General features: G+C 31.6%; 1 protein-coding gene across 3 annotated transcripts in view; it reads right to left on the bottom strand.

The window, feature by feature from the left end:
• The window catches only part of LOC120413279 (telomerase-binding protein EST1A), a 239731-nt gene that overhangs the window by 10353 nt on the left and 211295 nt on the right, over positions 1-18083 (bottom strand). The gene's annotated exons all lie outside the window — the stretch shown is intronic.

The following is an 18083-nucleotide window of genomic DNA, read 5'->3' as shown; positions in this document are numbered from 1 at the left end:
GAAGCAGAAGAAGAAGAAGACGCATGACCAGCTGGACTCTGGACATATCGCAGCAAAAGGTATCATCACCATCGTCATCTGCGATTTGCACTGCAACTGGCAGGTTGGTTAGGGTTGCCAGTTGAGAGAGAATTAAAAAAAACTAGTTATATAATTATTGTCAAAATATTAGCGAAAACCAGAACAAAAATTAAAAAATAAAGATTTGAAGTCACCAGAAAAAAAAAACACATGAAAGAAAACTAAAAAGCGAATATTAAAAAAAAAAAAGACTCAAGCATAAAAGTGTCCAAAACTAGACTCATACAATGCAATTTTGACACAATTATATTAAATTGAGTTATAAAAATTTTAAAAAAATATTAAATTGAGTTATAAAAAAAAAAAACATAAAAAAATAAAAATTAGAATTAAAAAAAAACTCAAAAAATTTATATAAGAAAAATACAAACAATTAATGTGTCCAAAACTTGACTCATGTTGAGTTTTTTTCTGCGTATTTAAAAAAATAATAAAGAAAATAGGTAAATTCAACTTAAATGGTAATAACATTTTGCAGTGCTGCCAAAAATATAATATGTGAAAAATGAGAAAATAATGAATAGAAAGAAAAATAACATAAGATAAAAATACTTAGACTTAGATACAATTACTTAAAAAAAACTTAAGATGAAAACTGAAATCTGAAATTTAAGTTATAAAATTTAAGTTATAAATATAAAATAAATAATCAAGTAATTAAAAATGGAGACGAAATTAACTTAAAAATAGAAAAAAATAACTTAAAAGAAACCTAAAAAACGGATATAAAAGAGACACAAGCAATCCAAATGTCCAAAACAAGGCTAATGGTTCCCTATAAAATCAAGTAATTTAAATAAAAAATGCAAAAATTAAAACTTGAAAATTTAAACAAAACAAATAACTTCAAAATATGCTGAGAAACCAATATCAAAAACGGGACAAATACGATAAAAATGTACAAAACTAGACTTAACACTTCATTAAAAAAAAATCAAATATTGAAAAAAAAATTTTAAAAAACACACACACAAACATAAAAACAGAAATAAAAGTATTTCAAAATACAAACGATATTCACTTAAACATAGCTATAAAAATTAACTTAGAAACATTTACGCGTTAAAATAAACGACACAAACAATTGAAGTGTCCAAAACAAGACCAATAGACGAAAACTTAACCTCAAAAACATACCTAAAAACGAATATCAAAAAGGGACAAAAACAATAAAACTAGACGAAGTACTCTTGAATAAACAAGTATTTAAAAAAAAATAAAAAATATAATCAAAATAAAAAATTGATATGAAAAAACATAAAAACAGAAAAAAAACTTGCAAGATAAATTAAAAGCAACGAATTGAAGTAACCAAACGAAACCGAATTTAAAAAAATGAAAAAAAAAATAAGGAAGATAAAAACATAAAAGAAAAATTGAATTGTAATCTTAAAAGAACACACACATTTAAAGTGTTAAAAACTAAAATTATCACTAGACTGAAAAAACAATTATAAAAGAAATTGTTAAGATAAAAACTCAAAAATGGACTTAAACAAAAAATAAGATACAAAAAATAAAATTGTCTAAAAGTAGATTTAGAAGAAAACTTTTCTTAAATCAAGTTATTAAAAAAAAATCTTTAAAATTGAAGTTAAAAAAATCTAAATAAATACTAAAAAAAAGGAAAACAAAGAATTGAAGTTGGACGCTACAATTACAATTATTTAGAAAATCAAGTAGAAAATAAATAAAAAAAAGCTATAAACTTTAAAGAAAAAATAAGAGGATAACTTAAAAAACAAAACGAGTATAAAAAAAAGAAACAATTAAAGTGTCCAAAACAAGACTTCCCCAAAAATTCAAGTATTCAAAAAAATAATGAAAGATATAAAATCATAAAAATAGAAAATTTGAAAAATTACTAAAAGAAAACATAAACATGAATTTCAAAAAAGGTCACAAACAGTTAAAATGTCCAAAACTAAACTTATTATGTCCTAAATATCAAGCATTGAAAAAAAAATCTATAAAAAATAAGAACTAAAAAATTATTTTTTTTTTTGTGAAAAAAATGAACACAATGAATTATTATTCTCTTAAAAGTCAATTACAGAGAAACCTTTTTTTACGCGGTGGCGTTACGTTTTTTGTTTTGTAGATTTCTCTTAAACCCTACAACATTTTTGCAAGCTTCAAAAAGCGTTTTGTAGATATGAACAAAACCTTCAAATTGCTTTTAAAACATTGTAAAAATGTTGCGTCGTTTCAGAGAAATCGACCAATTAGAAAAACGTAACGCATCGCGTAAAAAGAGGTTTCACTGTAACAAAAAAAAACCAAAAAAAATATAGTGAAACCTCTTTTACGCGGTGCGTTACGTTTTTCTAATTTGTCGATTTCTCTGGAGCGACGCAACATTTTTACAATGCTTTAAAAGCAATTTGTAGGTTTTGTTCAGATCTACAAAACGCTTTATGAAGCTTGCAAAAATACTGTACGGTTTTGGAGAAATCGACGAAATAAAAAGCGTAACGCTACTGCGTAAAAAGAAGTTTCTCTGTAAACAGAAAAAAATAAAAATAAACTGAAAAACAAATAACACAAGGGAGACAATCGATTTAAGTGTCCACAAGGTTTATCATTCCCGAAAAAAATCAAGTAATTTACAAAAAAAAATCAACTTTCAAATAAAATATAAAAAAAATGTATAACATTCTCTGTCAGAAAAATATGTAATTTTGCATTAGAAAATGTGTAAACGTTTACCAGTGAAAATACACATTACTAAACAATGAAAATTTAAACGTCCTCTGACCAAACTTGACTACTCGGAACTGGTTACCGGTGACCAATAGAGGACGTTTCCAGAATATGCAAGCAAACCTGCCATGCGACATCGCAACATTTAAAAATCAGGACCACGTAAGGTCATGACGACGCCCTCTGGCCCAACCTGGTCACTCCGGAACCGATAACGGGTACCCACTTGGGGACACTTTCATAATTTACGAGGAATCTTGTCATGCGACATATCAAACACCATGGAATTGAAGATTATGACCATCTACGTGCACGCCGAAGTCCTCTGACCCAGTTAGGTCACTCCGGAATCGACTACGGGTGCCCACTTGGGGACATTTCCGTAACTTGCAAGGAACTGTGTCATGCGACATCTCAAACTTCATGAAATTGAATAATAGGACCACCGAAGGTCATGCCAATGTCCTCTGGGCCAACCTGGTCCCTCCGGAACCGGGAACCAGTGCACACTGGGGGGACACTTCCGGATTTTGTAAAGATCCTTGTCATGCGACATATCAAACTTCATGAAACTGAAAGTTATGGCCATCTAAGGTCATGCCGAATTCCTCTGATCCAGTATGGTCACTCCGGAATCGACTACGGGTGCCCACTTGGGGACATTTCCGTAACTTGCAAGGAACCCTGTCATGCGATATATCAAACTTCATGAAATTGAAAGTTATGACCATCTACGGCCACGCTGAAGTCAAATGATCCAGTCTGGTAACTCCGGAACCGGTAACCGGAGCACACTGGGGGGACACTTCCGGATTATGTAAGGAACCTTGTCATGCGACATATCAAACTTCATGAAATTGAAAAATATGACCATCTAAGTTTGTGCCGCCGTTCTCTGGCCTAACCTGGTCACTCCGGAACCGGTTACCGGCGGCCACCGGGGGACACTTCCAGAATATGCAAAGAATCATGTCATGCGACATTTCAAACTTTATAAAATTGAAGGTTATGACTATCTAAGGTCATGCCGACGTCCTCTGGCTCAATTTGGTCATTCCGGAACCGGTAAACGGTGCCCACTGGGGGGACACTTTCGGAATATGTAAGGAACCCTGCCATGCGACATATCAAACTTTATGAAATTAAAAGTTATGGCCATCTAAGGTCATGCCGATGTCGTCTGACCCAACTTGACCACTCCGGAACCGGTCACCGGTGGCCACTAGGGAACATTTCCGGAATAAGCAAGGAACCCTGTCATGCGACATTTCAAACTTCATGAAATTGAAAGTTATGACCATCTAAGTTTATGCCGACGTCCAAACTTGAACAATAAAAATTTCGATGAATTCAAGATAATTAGCAAATTAAAAATTAAGATAAATGCATCCTTCATTCGGACTCAGCAGACAACCCTGTACCTCTCAGCCATGGTAAAACCTGACCGTATATCTTCTTCCAAACCCTCCTCTCTCCCTCTAAAGTTCCGAAACGGTCCCGTCCACAAGGGACGCGACGCAGAGGTAAGTAAATCGCAACATTCCTCACCTTAATTTCCCCTCCCTGCTCCTCCTCTTCCCCAACACTCCCCCTTTTCCCGCACTTTAAAACCAGATCATCCCCGGCACGTCCTGCCTGGCCCCATCGCGCACACGTCATCAGCGATTCCAGTCGCGCGTTGCAATTTTGTCGCAGTTAAAATGTACGGTTATGTTTGCCGAGGCCAGCGCGCAAATGTGAGAAAACCCTCGAACGCGCCTCCTCACAAAGTCACACGCGCGCGACGGACTGACTTTTGCGCGCTCTGTCAAACTTTTGAAGGTAATTTCTTATGCTGATGATGATCGCCGACGACGACGCCGCCTGGTTGCACTGATTTTATTTTTTCGCTCAAATCTGCAAGTTTCTTCGCTTTTTGCACGCATTTTGAGGCAGATTTTGCGCGGGAGTGACCCAATTCGGTTGGAATTTGCGAAAAGTTTGAGCGATTTCTCTTGATTTGCGGAGATAATCGGCAAAACGTGAGTTCAGAATGTTAAACCGCGACAGCTCAGTTGTCACGGGCGTGCGGTTGTGATCCAAAGGTTCTGGGATTGAGACTCGCTGAGATTTTTTTTTTTTGACAATGTATGTTAAAAATTTGAACAGGAAGCGATTCGATCTTCAACAAATAAAAAAAAAAACGCATCAAAGAAAGGTGTCCAAATCTGCCTGCTTCAAACAGGAAGTCGACCCCGAATCGATACAGAAAGAGAGAAACGCTTTTAGTGGCAGAAGCGAAATCAATGTTGGGGTCCCGAAAAATCGCCTCTTTAGTCGAAGGTAACGAAAAAATAAAAATAAACCCACGGAAAGAGGAGATTAAGAGTTCGAGCCGAGCTGCAAATTACAGTCTGCAAAGATTAAAGATACGCGATGAGGTTTTGGGGGGCGAGTTCTTCCACTGAACAGGCTGGAATGGCTAATAAGTTGCCAAACTTTTCAACTTTTGCTAAGGGGCACGAGCCAAGAGGTCGTTGACCTCGGATTTTTCAGTATTCTTGAGGTTAAAGAAAGTACAAATTTCGTTTAAAAAAAAAATATCAATATTTCCCGCAGCACAATTTCTGCAAATCTTCAGCAGGTTGCCAAAAACCAAATTCGAAGAAAGAGCTCGCCACAAGCCCAATCGTAATTAAAAGAAAAGTGTTTTTTTTTTTTGCATCCAAATTCACCAACTCAACCACAAAAAAAAACAAGGGAGAAGGGGATAATTCCCCCCCCAAAAAAGATTGCAACAAGCAAGCGAAAAAAAAAACACTTTTCAATTAATCCCCGCCCGGGTATCGGTTACGAAGCCGCAAGATTGAAGGAAATTTAAAGATTTGGCCAACGTGTTCTGGAAAGTAAGAAAACATGCGAACAAATTGTAATGATGATTGAGGGCTCCCACGTGGGCGCAATTATTGGGCTCGGTGCAACTGGAAGGAATGTTCCAGCTCGGGTGAAGACCTAATTTTGATTGGAATTTTTTATTTGGCTTGAATTACAATTAAAGTGAAGATTTCTGCGTGGAAACAGTTGAAAATTGACTTTAAATTGAAAAATGCAAATTGAAAAAAAAATGTTTAGGGTGTTGAAAAACATAATGATTTGATATTACCTTTTCTTTGATGTAACCTCAATTTATTTGGAATATTTAAAATTACACATAAACATATGTAAATCTACACAGAAAACTGTTACACTTTACAAAAATTTCTGTATTCAACCGCCTACAAAGCTAAAAAAGTAGTAATCAAGCTGCGAGTTTAAGTCTTGGGTGTAAAATAAATTTTGCATTATTTTATGCAACGTTATGTAATTTTACACCTTGAAATATGTAGCCCATCAGTATGGGAAACCTAATTGACCGAAATGTCAAGCCCATATATGCGTTTATCCTTTCAGCTTTTCATCGGTCAGATGGTCCTTAACGATGATGCTGGGTTCGAATCCCATCGGTTGCAACTTTTTTCTGTGTTTGCAAAAATTGTACATGCAGTGTGTAATATTAAGTGTTTATTTTGACGAAGGTGATGTGCATGCTTTTGTATTTGATTTTACTATCGGATTTTTTGCTGTGTAGAATAAACTTTGATAAATATTTGCAACGGCCTTATATTGAAAAAAAAAATTTTAAAATAATTTTAATATTATCCATTTATCTTACACGGTATGGGACTAGATACATATTTTGTGTAAGGCCGGAAATATGTGTAAACTCTTAAAAAGTGACAACCCTCTACAAGTCACCCCCGCCTCTAGACGGGCTTCGATCTTAAAATTCGCCAAAAATCAATTTTTCAACAATTTTTTGATCTTAATAAAGCATTGGAAAGGAGAACTCTTGAAATTTAAATGAAATATCGTTAGAAATTTGACTTGTTTTATGTGACTTTGACAATGTTTTTTTTAAATGACATTTTTTCTGGGGTCAACTCATAAACTAATTAGGCAAAAGATAAAGATAATGGTAGAATATGCCAAATACTGCCAAAAACAAACATAATCTAAACATGATATATGCAAATAAAAATACTAAAAATGAAACAAAAAAACAAAGAAAAAGACAAGTTTTTTTTTCTCACAATTTGCTCAAAATAACCTTTTGAACAAGGGAAAAAATAAAATTTTCGAAAATTAAATTGGGGCATTAGAGTTACAGAAAAATTTATGTAATATTACTTCATATTACTTTTCACCTTCCAAAGTTACACAGCCGAAAAATAAAAAAAAAAGTTATTTCAAACTCTGTGGTCGATTAGAAAAAAGCCTCACAATTTTTATTTTTTTTTCAAATTTCGAAAATGTTTCTTAGGCATTATTTGTCTACAAATATAATATTTCAGCTAACAATGACGCTAATGTCACATTGCGAGAAAAAAAAATATCACAAATTGTTTTAAAGAATGTTTTTCAAATTGTCTATTTTGAGAGAAACTTTCACAAGAAGCCAATTTTCATGCTAAAAAAAAACCCAAAATTTTCTAAAAATCTTAATTTTTATAAAGTTGTTAAAAGGAGAGGAAAGGCGCAATAGGGTGAAAAATTGAAAAAAGTATGTTAATCATTTCATTGATCATAAGAATTTTTGACATTAAAAAAAACTACAAAAGGTTTTTTGATACCTTCTGCTTTTTTTTAAATTAGGCTTGAAATTTTAAATTAATTTTTGTTTGCAATAGTAAAGTAAAAGTACTGAAAAATATTGAAAATAAGCTAGTCAAACATCATTAAAAATAAAAATATAATTAAAATCAAAACCATCAAAATTATCAACATACCAAAATTCGACTTTTTTTTCTGTGTGTAAGACAATTAGAAAAATTAAAATTTAAAACATAATAAGTTATGTACTAATAAAACAATTCAAAATTAATCCAAAAAATCAGGGGGATCAGATTTTATTGAAAATAAAAGTCAAATAAAATGAAAATAATCTAAAATGCATTTTTCTGCATTGATAATCAAATTTAGCATGTTTGAGCTGGATGAAAAATATTTTGAATTTTGATGAAATTGCAACGTACAGCACCGCAAAAACTTTATTTTTTTGCAAAAAAATAAATTTTCGTCAAGCTTAAGTATTTTGGAAACTAATGATTGCAAAACAACTGGACAGGTGTATAATCCTTTTTTAAACACTTCTTCCATTCAAATGTTAAAACCGTGGCTCGTATTGCATTTTTATTTTTTTTTAAGAAACTAGAAAACTTGTACGTCTGCAAATCACCCCTGAGCAATTCTCTACGAAATCGGTCTTTTTTCTTCAATTTTAATTTTTGTATTTTTTAATCCGACTGAAACTTTTTTGGTGCCTTCGGTATGCCCAAAGAAGCCATTTTGCATCATTAGTTTGTCCATATAATTTTCCATACAAATTTGGCAGCTGTCCATACAAAAATGATGTATGAAAATTCAAAAATCTGTATCTTTTGAAGGAATTTTTTGATCGATTTGGTGTCTTCGGCAAAGTTGTAGGTATGGATACGGACTACACTGGAAAAAAATAATACACGGTAAAAAAAATGGTGATTTTTTTATTCAACTTTTTATCACTAAAACTTGATTTACAAAAAAACACTATTTTTATTTTTTTTTTATTTTTTGGTATGTTTTAGAGGACATAGAATGCCAACTTTTCAGACATTTCCAGGTTGTGCAAAAAATCATTGACCGAGTTATGAATTTTTTAATCAATACTGATTTTTTCAAAAAATCGAAATTTTGGTCGTAAAAATTTTTCAACTTCATTTTTCGATGTAAAATCAAATTTGCAATAAAAAAGTACTGCAGTGAAATTTTGATAAAGTGCATCGTTTTCAAGTTATAGCCATATTTAAGTGACTTTTTTGAAAATAGTCGCAGTTTTTAATTTTTTAAAATTAGTGCACATGTTTGCCCAGTTTTGATAAAAATATTTTAGAAAAGCTGAGAAAATTCTCTATATTTTGCTTATTCGGACTTTGTTGATACGACCTTTAGTTGCTGAGATATTGCAATGCAAAGGTTTAAAAACAGGAAAATTGATGTTTTCTAAGTTTCACCCAAACAACCCACCATTTTTTATCGTCAATATCTCAGCAACTAATGGTCCGATTTTCAATGTTAATATATGAAACAATTGTGAAATTTTTCGATCTTTTCGAAAAAAATATTTTCAAATTTTCAAATCAAGACTAACATTTTAAAAGGGCGTAATATTGAATGTTTGGCCTTTTTGAAATGTTAGTCTTGATTTGAAAATTCCAAAAATATTTTTTTCGAAAAGATCGGAAAATTTCACAAATGTTTCATATATTAACATTGAAAATCGAACCATTAGTTGCTAAGATATTGAACATAGAAAATGGTGGGTTATTTCGCTGAAACCCGGAAAACATCAATTTTCCTGTTTTTAAACCTTTGCATTGCAATATCTCAGCAACTAAAGGTCGTATCAACAAAGTCCGAATAAGCAAAATATAGAGAATTTTCTCAGCTTTTCTAAAATATTTTTTTTCAAAACTGGGCAAACATGTGCACTAATTTTAAAAAATGAAAAACTGCGACTATTTTCAAAAAAGTCACTTAAATATGGCTATAACTTGAAAACGATGCACTTTATCAAAATTTCACTGAAGTACTTTTTTATTGCAAATTTGATTTTACATCGAAAAATGATTTTGATAAATTTTTACGACAAAAATTTCGATTTTTTGAAAAAATCTGTATTGATTAAAAAATTCATAACTCGGTCAATGATTTTTTGCACAACCTGGAAATGTCTGAAAAGTTGGCATTTTATGTCCTCTAAAACATATCAAAAAATAAAAAAAATTAAAAATAGTGTTTTTTTGTAAATCAAGTTTTGCTGATAAAAATTTAAATAAAAAAATCACCAAATTTTTTTAACGTGTATTATTTTTTTCCAGTGTAGTCCGTATCCATACCTACAACTTTGCCGAAGACACCAAATCGATCAAAAAATTCCTTCAAAGGATACAGATTTTTGAATTTTCATACATCATTTTTGTATGCACAGCTGCCAAATTTGTATGGAAAATTATATGGACAAACTACCCGAGCAGACGGAAATAACTTGGGAATAACATTTTTTGATATTTAAAAATACTAGGCCAATAACATTTTATGTTATTAATACCCAGATTTGTTATCCGTCGTTATGATTTTTTTGTTATTGGATTGTTATTGTAATAACAGACGAATAACATTTTAAGTTATTCTTCGAACAAATCTTTGTTATTATTTTTTGTTATTTTAACAACTAATCCGATCTTCCCAATAACAGTTGGCGGTATTCTTCCATAACAAAAAATGTTATTCCAAAGTTGTTTTGGCTTTCAATCAATATCAGACCGATAACAAATTTTGTTATGATAACATAAACTGTTATTGAACTCTTATGCAAAAATGGATTTTTCAAGAATATTCCATAACACTTTTTGTTATTTTAACAGTATTTGTTATTGAAATGGCATGAATTTAGTTATTACCGTCTGATCGGGTAATGATGCAAAATGGCTTCTTTGGGCATACCGAAGGCACCAAAAAAGTTTCAGTCGGATTAAAAAATACAAAAAAAAATCGAATGACCGAAATCCTAGAGAACTGCTCCCCTTTAAAAATCTGTAAGAAGAATTTTTCGGATCGATTTGGTGTCTTTGGCAAAGTTGTAGGTTAAGATAAGAACTTTAATTAAAGGTCACACGAAAAAAAAAATATTCCAATTTTTTTATTTCGCTTTTTGTCAATGTAGTCAAAATAAGGCTCGAGGTGGTTAAAATGTTTTAAAAAGTGATGCTTTTTGAGCAATTCTCTAAGATTTCAGTCATTCGATTTTTTTTTATATTTTTTAATCCATCTAAAGCCTTTTTGGTGCCTTCGGTATGCCCAAAAAAGCCATTTTGCTTCATTGGTTTGTCCATATAATTTTCCATACAAATTTGGCAGCTGCCCGGGTAGACGGTAATAACAAAATTCATGCCATTTCAATAACAGATACTGTTAAAATAACAAAAAGTGTTATGGAATATTCTTGAAAAATCCATTTTTGAATAAGAGTTCAATGATAGTTTATGTTATCATAACAAAATTTGATATTGGTCTGATATTGATTGAAAGCGAAAATAACTTAGGAATAACATGTTTTGTTATGGAATAACAAAAAATAATAACAAAGACGTGTTCGAAGAATAACTCCAAATGATATTAATCTGTTATTACAATAACAATCCAATAACAAAAAATCATAACGACGAATAACAAATCTTGTTATAAATAACATAAAATGTTATTGGCCTAGTATTTTCAAATATCAAAAAATGTTATTCCCAAGTTATTGCCGTCTGCTCAGGTGTCCATACAAAAATGATATGTGAAAATTCAAAAATCTGTATCTTTTGAAGGAATTTTTCGATCGATTTGGTGTCTTCGGCAAAGTTGTAGGCATGGATATGGACTACACTGAAAAAAATGATACACAGTAAAAAAAATTATGATTTTTAATTTCACTTTTTGTCACTAAAATTTGATTTTCAAAAAAATATTATTTGAATTTTTTTTCTGGTATGTTTTAGAGGACAACTTTTCAAATTTCCGGAATGGGCAAAAAATCTTTAACCGAGTTATGATTTTTTGAATCAATACTGATTTTTTCAAGAAATCGAAATATTGGTCGCAACAATTTTTCAACTACATTTTTCGATGTAAAATCAAATTTGCAATCAAAAAGTACTTTTTAGAAATTTTGATAAAGTGCACCGTTTTCAAGTTATAGCCATTTTTAGGTAACTTTTTTGAAAATAGTCGCAGTTATTTTTTTTAAAATTAGTGCCCATGTTTGTTTAATTTTGAAAAAAATATTTTCGAAAAGCTGAGCAAATTCTCTTTGTTTTGCTTTTTTGAACTTTGTTGATTCGACCCTTAGTTGCTGAAAAATTCAATGCAAAGGTTTAAAAACGGGAAAATTGGTGTTTTCTAAGTCTCACTCAAACAATCCACCATTTTCTAATGTCGATATCTCAGCAACTAATGGTCCGATTTAAAATGTTAATATATGAAACATTTGTGAAATTTTCCGATTTTTTCAAAAACATTATTTTCAAAATTTTCAAATCAAGACTAACATTTTAAAAGGGCAAACATTTCACTAAAGTACTTTTTGATTGCAAATTTGATTTTAAATCGAAAAATGAAGTTTGCAATTTGTTGCGACCAATATTTCGATTTTTTGTAAAAAAAATCTGTAGGGGAAGGTGGGGCAAGACGACCATATGGGGCAAGAGGAACAATCCCTCGTACGGCCGTAATTTTTACAATTTTGATTATGTCCAGTATGAGGAAATGTTGCTAGCAATGCAATTAGCTGATTCTACTACCACATAACCGCCAAAACGACGTAAACGCCACGGAGCATAAGATTTAATGAAGTTTTTTTACAAACCTTTATTTTCTTATAATATTTGGAAAGTACAAAATAAGACTTTGGGTTCGTTTTAAGGCTCATTTTATCAAAATGCAATTTTTCCTAGATCAGTAGTGTCCCAACCAATGACTTACACTTATTATAAAGTATGATTTAACTTTTGGTTATATTTGTTGAGAGCTTTTAAAAAAAATTGTTCAGGTGGGGCAAGTGTACCATATGGATTTTTAGTATGGAAAAAAATACGAATTGCTGCAACAACATATTTTATTGGGAAATAAATACATAAACGTACTTAATAACTGATAAACAATTGTTTAAAAAAATGTCCATACAAAATATAGTGATATTATGAAAATTTCCTTTTTTTCATCTAAGTAATAATCTTTTTCGTAAAAACGATCAAATTTTTAGTAAAATAATATTCTTTAATCTAAAAATTAAAGAAACGTTTCAAATACATCCTAATCTGATGTATCTAAGTGATAACAGTTCAATTGTCAGCAAATTAACATGTTTTTTCATGCATTGTTCCTCTTGCCCCAACGGGTTGTTCGTCTTGCCCCACTAGTTGAGTAGAACATACGGAAAATAAAAAAAATTAAAATCATTTTTTTGCATTAAAAAACAGGATTTTTTGAAAACTTGTTCTATCAAAGTCTTAGTCAAGACCTGGAATAAGATGATTATTATAAAATCCGACTGATTTTTAACGTTTTTTATGGGTTACAACGATCATTTCCTTAGCTTGTTACACTTGCCCCACTTTCCCCTATTGATTCAAAAAATCATAACTCGGTCAAAGATTTTTTGCTCATTCTGGAAATTTCTGAAAAGTTGTCCTCTAAAACATATCAGAAAATAAAAAAAAAGTATTATTTTGCAAATCGAGTTTTAGAGACAAAAAGTGAAATTAAAAATCACCAAAAAAAATTTTTACGGTGTATCATCTTTTTTCAGTGTAGTCCATATCCATACCTACAACTTTGCCGAAGACACCAAATCGATGAAAAAATTCGTTCAAAAGATACAGATTTTTGAATTGAAAAAAATTCAGCCGGATTAAAAAATACAAAAAATTAAAATTCAAATAAAAAATACTAGTAAATACTTTTTTTACATACTGTATGTATGGGAAAAATCGTCGAAATGTATGGGGAAAAGCAACTATTTAGCTTTTTGGATTTGGACCGCCCTAATACATACACGCAGACAGAAAATTGTTTAGTTTTCGATTCTGAGTCAATAAGTTGATATTCAAGTGGGTCTACGAGCTTTCTGTGAAAAGTTCATTCTAAGAGCAGGATTATAGCCTTACCTCAGTGAGGCAGGAAAGGAATGTTATTTTTTCTACAATTTTCAAGAATCATGATAAAAAATAAAAATAAAGCAAATCTGAAAACAGGAAACATGTTAATGATTTGCATAAAAAAAAAATCAAAGAGGGACATGAGAAGATCTGCGACCGACGATTGCACGCAAACTAGGTTGCGCTTAATTTCCTCTACTTGGGTGGCCAGCAAACCTTTCAAGGTCTAATCTGTGGGAACGATCGCCCATCACTAATCAAGGCATTCAGTGGTCACACCTCACACACCCATTCGAAGAACGGTTAAACTGCAATCCAATTCAATTTGAAACACAAATCGATCACCTTTTCTCCAGCGGGATGACTCAAGCCTCCAAGTTCTCCAGAGTTCCTGCAGATTGAGCCGTAGCAAAATTTTGCCAAGGCACTCCACGTACCGTCCGAAATCACACTGCCATTAAAAGCGACGACTCGAAACGAGCAGATTTCATTCTGTTTAAGCTCTGCAGCAGCAATAAAAGCGCACCAGAGTTTGCCCCTTTTGATTTTAGCACATAAATCATTTAGTTCGCGCGCTGGGAGCTGAATTTTAATGACGATGTTCTGAGCTCGACTTTCTTCCTGAAGAGAGAGAACCCGAGGTTTGTGCAAATTCCACCCTCAACCCACCTGTCTGGCTGCCTGCTTAGTATTTACGGCGTCGCTTGTTACACATTAAATGAATTGAAATTATGTTAATCGGGCTCGAAATGAACTGAGCGCTGCCGAGAAGAACGTGGCTTGAGGGGGAGGACCCCGAAGGGGGGAGTTTTAGCACATATACGATGTGTGTGTGTGTGCGAATTGCCTTAAGAAACTTAAGAAAATGTGTTGGGCGAGGGGAGGTCTACGAGGAGGGGGAGTTAATGCAAAAACGCGATAATCCCGTTACAAAGTGCGCGGAACAAACTCGGACAGCGAAAAAAAAAACTCGGCACAGTCAGTGCGAAGAGTGACGATGACGATCGTTGAGCTTTCTGGCCGGACTGACTGACCAAGAGAGTTAAGAAGGTGTGTTTGTGAGGAACAGGTCTTGTTTCAGTAAAAAAAATTTGCTGGTTGTATTGTTAACAAAACATTAAAAAAAACAAAAAAAATACAAAATTTAGGATCATAGTTTGAAAAAGAAATCGATCCAATAAAATTATCTAAGTTATTCTTTGGGATTCCGCAATTATTAAAAAAAAATTTAAGCCATTTTGCATCATTAGTTTTTTTTTTACAATTTCTTGAGCTGACCATGTGAATATTCAATATCTGCATCAGAGAAGGAATTATCTGAACGATTTGTTCTCTTCGGCTAAATTGTAGGTTTTGATAAAGAACTTTCCAGAAAAAAAAGTGACAGAGAAAAAATAATGCCTTTTCATTCCACTTTTTATTACTAAATGTTAAATAAAAAAAACATAGTGTAATTTTTTGAATATGATGGCGTTTTTTATAAGGGGACATATTCCGCGTTTGAGCTTTAAATTATGGAAAATATGGTTCCGTAGCATTTTTTTTAATAAAATGATGATTTTTTGAAAACATCTATCATATGGTCATTCATAGTTTAAGAATTTATTTTTATGTCAACGCAACAAAAAAAGGTATTTATTTAGCAACGTGTAAAACGCCTGAGTGTAAATTATATTTTGATCTTTGGTGATGAATAGGTCCAATAAAAAATATGAAAAACAATAGTTTATAGGTGCTGGAAAATTTCCCCATTTCGATCGGTTAGAAGAGATTTTTCTTTTTTACGGGTGACAAAGAATTGCGGCGAAATTGTTATTCTTCGATGTTGCAGATAAATTCCCTGGCTGATTTTGGAATCCTGCAGCTCTACCTGGTCCAGCGAAAAAACATCGCTAATTCTAGCGAAGCTGATCCAACGGGGTTAGAAAAAACGTGAAATTAACATAAAACACTGTAAAATTACATTAGCGAACTGAAACTTGCATCAATTCGTGTGAAATTCCTTTCCAAAATTATATAAACTAATTGATGATTTACACCTTTATTTAAATTCTGCAAATTTTTTCTCAAACTATAAAAACTAAGACATTTGGCCTCAGAATTATTTAAGAAAAGCTTAAAGATTTCCTTTAAAAATATAACAGGCAGTTTGACTAGTTAATGTTTTTCTCCAGAATTTTGACAATCGATTTTTTTTTTTATTTGCCATACATTTCGAGTTTTTTTTAATTAAACTTCAAGCCATGGTTTCAGTATTTGGATGAAAAAAGACATAAGCTTGGAATTTTTTTTGCAGGGGCCAAAGAGAAATTTACAAAATTTCGAAAACAGCAAACTTTACAAAAAAAACATCAGAATTTTAAACACATTGAACTATAAAAATTTAAATTATATTACAAATTCCAAAAACAAAATAAATAATAAAAACATCAAAAAATTAAATAACATAAAAAAAATAATTTAAAAAAATTACGAACCTCTACAAAATTTAACAAGTTGACTTTACAAATTAAAACATAAAAAAATAATAACATCAAAAAACATAATTTAAAAAAAAATAGAATCCTCTACAAAATTTAACAAGTTAACATTACAAATTTAAAATAAAATTAAAAAACAACATAAAAAAATAATTCAAAAAATTAGGAACCTCTACAACATTTATCAAGTTCACGTTACAAATTAAAACATCAAAAAAATTAAAAAAATATATTTTTCTAAACAAAAAAATAAAAAAAATCACGTTTTGAAAAAATAGTTTTTAAAAAATTTCAAAACCTTTTTTTAATTTCAAAAGCAAAGAAAAATAACAAATTCAAAAGAATTCAAAAAATTCATTTCTTTTAAAGGTTCAAAGAGTTTAGAAAGTTTTTATTTTTAAAAGAGATATTTTGAAAACTTTCAAAAATATTTCTTTCAATTTCTAGTTTTTTTAATTCAGAAACTTTTCAAATGGAAATTTTTTTTTTCAATATAGATTTTTGTTAAATTTTAAAAAAGCTTATATGTTTTAGAATTTCTTGTTTTTAACAGGTTTCTAACACATATTGAGATTCTTTCGATTGCCAGTCGTAATTGGTCGATTGTTGATCCTAAAATTAAAATAGATTTTTTGAAATGCAACCAAAATTGATTAAGTTTCCTGAACTTTCTCAGCCAAAACTATCAATTTTGCCCATGACTAACGTCACAAATTTCTCATTCGATAAATCAATTTGTTCAAAAAAGATGAACCAGTTAACGATGCCCATGAATACTTTTACAAATATTTTAAAAATTGGTTTCATTTTAGAAAAATGTGTAACTTTACATGACAAACTGATGAAAATTACAACGATGACACACAGTTAAAACATGTGTAAATTTAGAAGGTGTAAATTTTTTAAGGTAATTTTACCAATTGAAGCTGAAAAAGTGGAAAAATAGTGGAATATTGTTGAATTTACAATTTTTTTGAGATAAAGTTACACATTTTTCTGACATAAAAGATGTACCCATTTCGAGATTATGAAATGATTTTTTGTACTGTGCAAAATTTTCGATTTACTGGAACCTCCATTTCAGCGAAAAATGAGCAATTATGTTTTTTTTTCAACGTATTATTTCAGCGATAAATGAGCAATTATGTTGTTTTTTTCAACGTATTATTTTCGAATCTATGACATTTCCCCGAAACCCACATTCCCGAAGAGACATTTCCCCGAATGCCACATCTCTGAGAAGACACATTCCCAATGTCATTTACCCGAAAATCATTTCCCCGAACAATCCATTTCCCCGAACGGCCACATCCCCGAATGGCGACTTCCCCTAAAAACCATTTTCCCGAATGGCCACTTCCCCTAATTTTCCACATCCCTGAAAATCATTTTCCCGAATGACCATATTCCCGAACGGTCATTCCCCGAACGCCACTTCCCCGAACCCGGTCAGGTGGCCGCCTGACCGGGTTCGGGGAAGTAGCGATCAATAAAGTATCATGTCCTCAATTGAACGTTCAGAAAATTCCGAGCTTCACTTGAATTTTGAATATTCAAATTGATGTACATGCGACAACTGGCCAAAGGGATTTCAGGTCAGAACGTGTTTGACACACGTTCAGGCCCGACTACCGCAAAAATTTGTAATTGTTACTCGGGACCTTGGCAACCAAAATCAGCGGTCGAGCTTAAGTATAGTCCCTAAACTACTTTAAAATGATTTAGTAATATTGAATCTAAAATGGCGGTTATGAAATATTCAAAAAATGCATTTTGTAATTAAATAATCAACTATTTAGATAAGATTAAAAGGGTTGGTTGCAGAACTCGAATAGGACGTAAAAAAAATAAAAAAATATGTTCAAAGCCTTCATCCAGTCAAAATTGATAAAGACAAATCAGTTAAGTTAAACAAAATCTAGAACAAACTGAATCCTGCGCATCGAGTCGTCGCATAAAGCTATCGTTGCTGTTCTATCCTTACCACGTAGATACCGTTTTGGAAAATTGTCCTTTCTGAAAATGGCCGCTGCAAAAAAAAATCTTTTTTATGGAACGTGGA

The sequence above is a fragment of the Culex pipiens genome, chromosome 1 (assembly GCF_016801865.2).
Source record: "Culex pipiens pallens isolate TS chromosome 1, TS_CPP_V2, whole genome shotgun sequence".
Classification (NCBI taxonomy): domain Eukaryota; kingdom Metazoa; phylum Arthropoda; class Insecta; order Diptera; family Culicidae; genus Culex; species Culex pipiens.
This window is presented reverse-complemented; position numbering and strand designations above follow the sequence as displayed.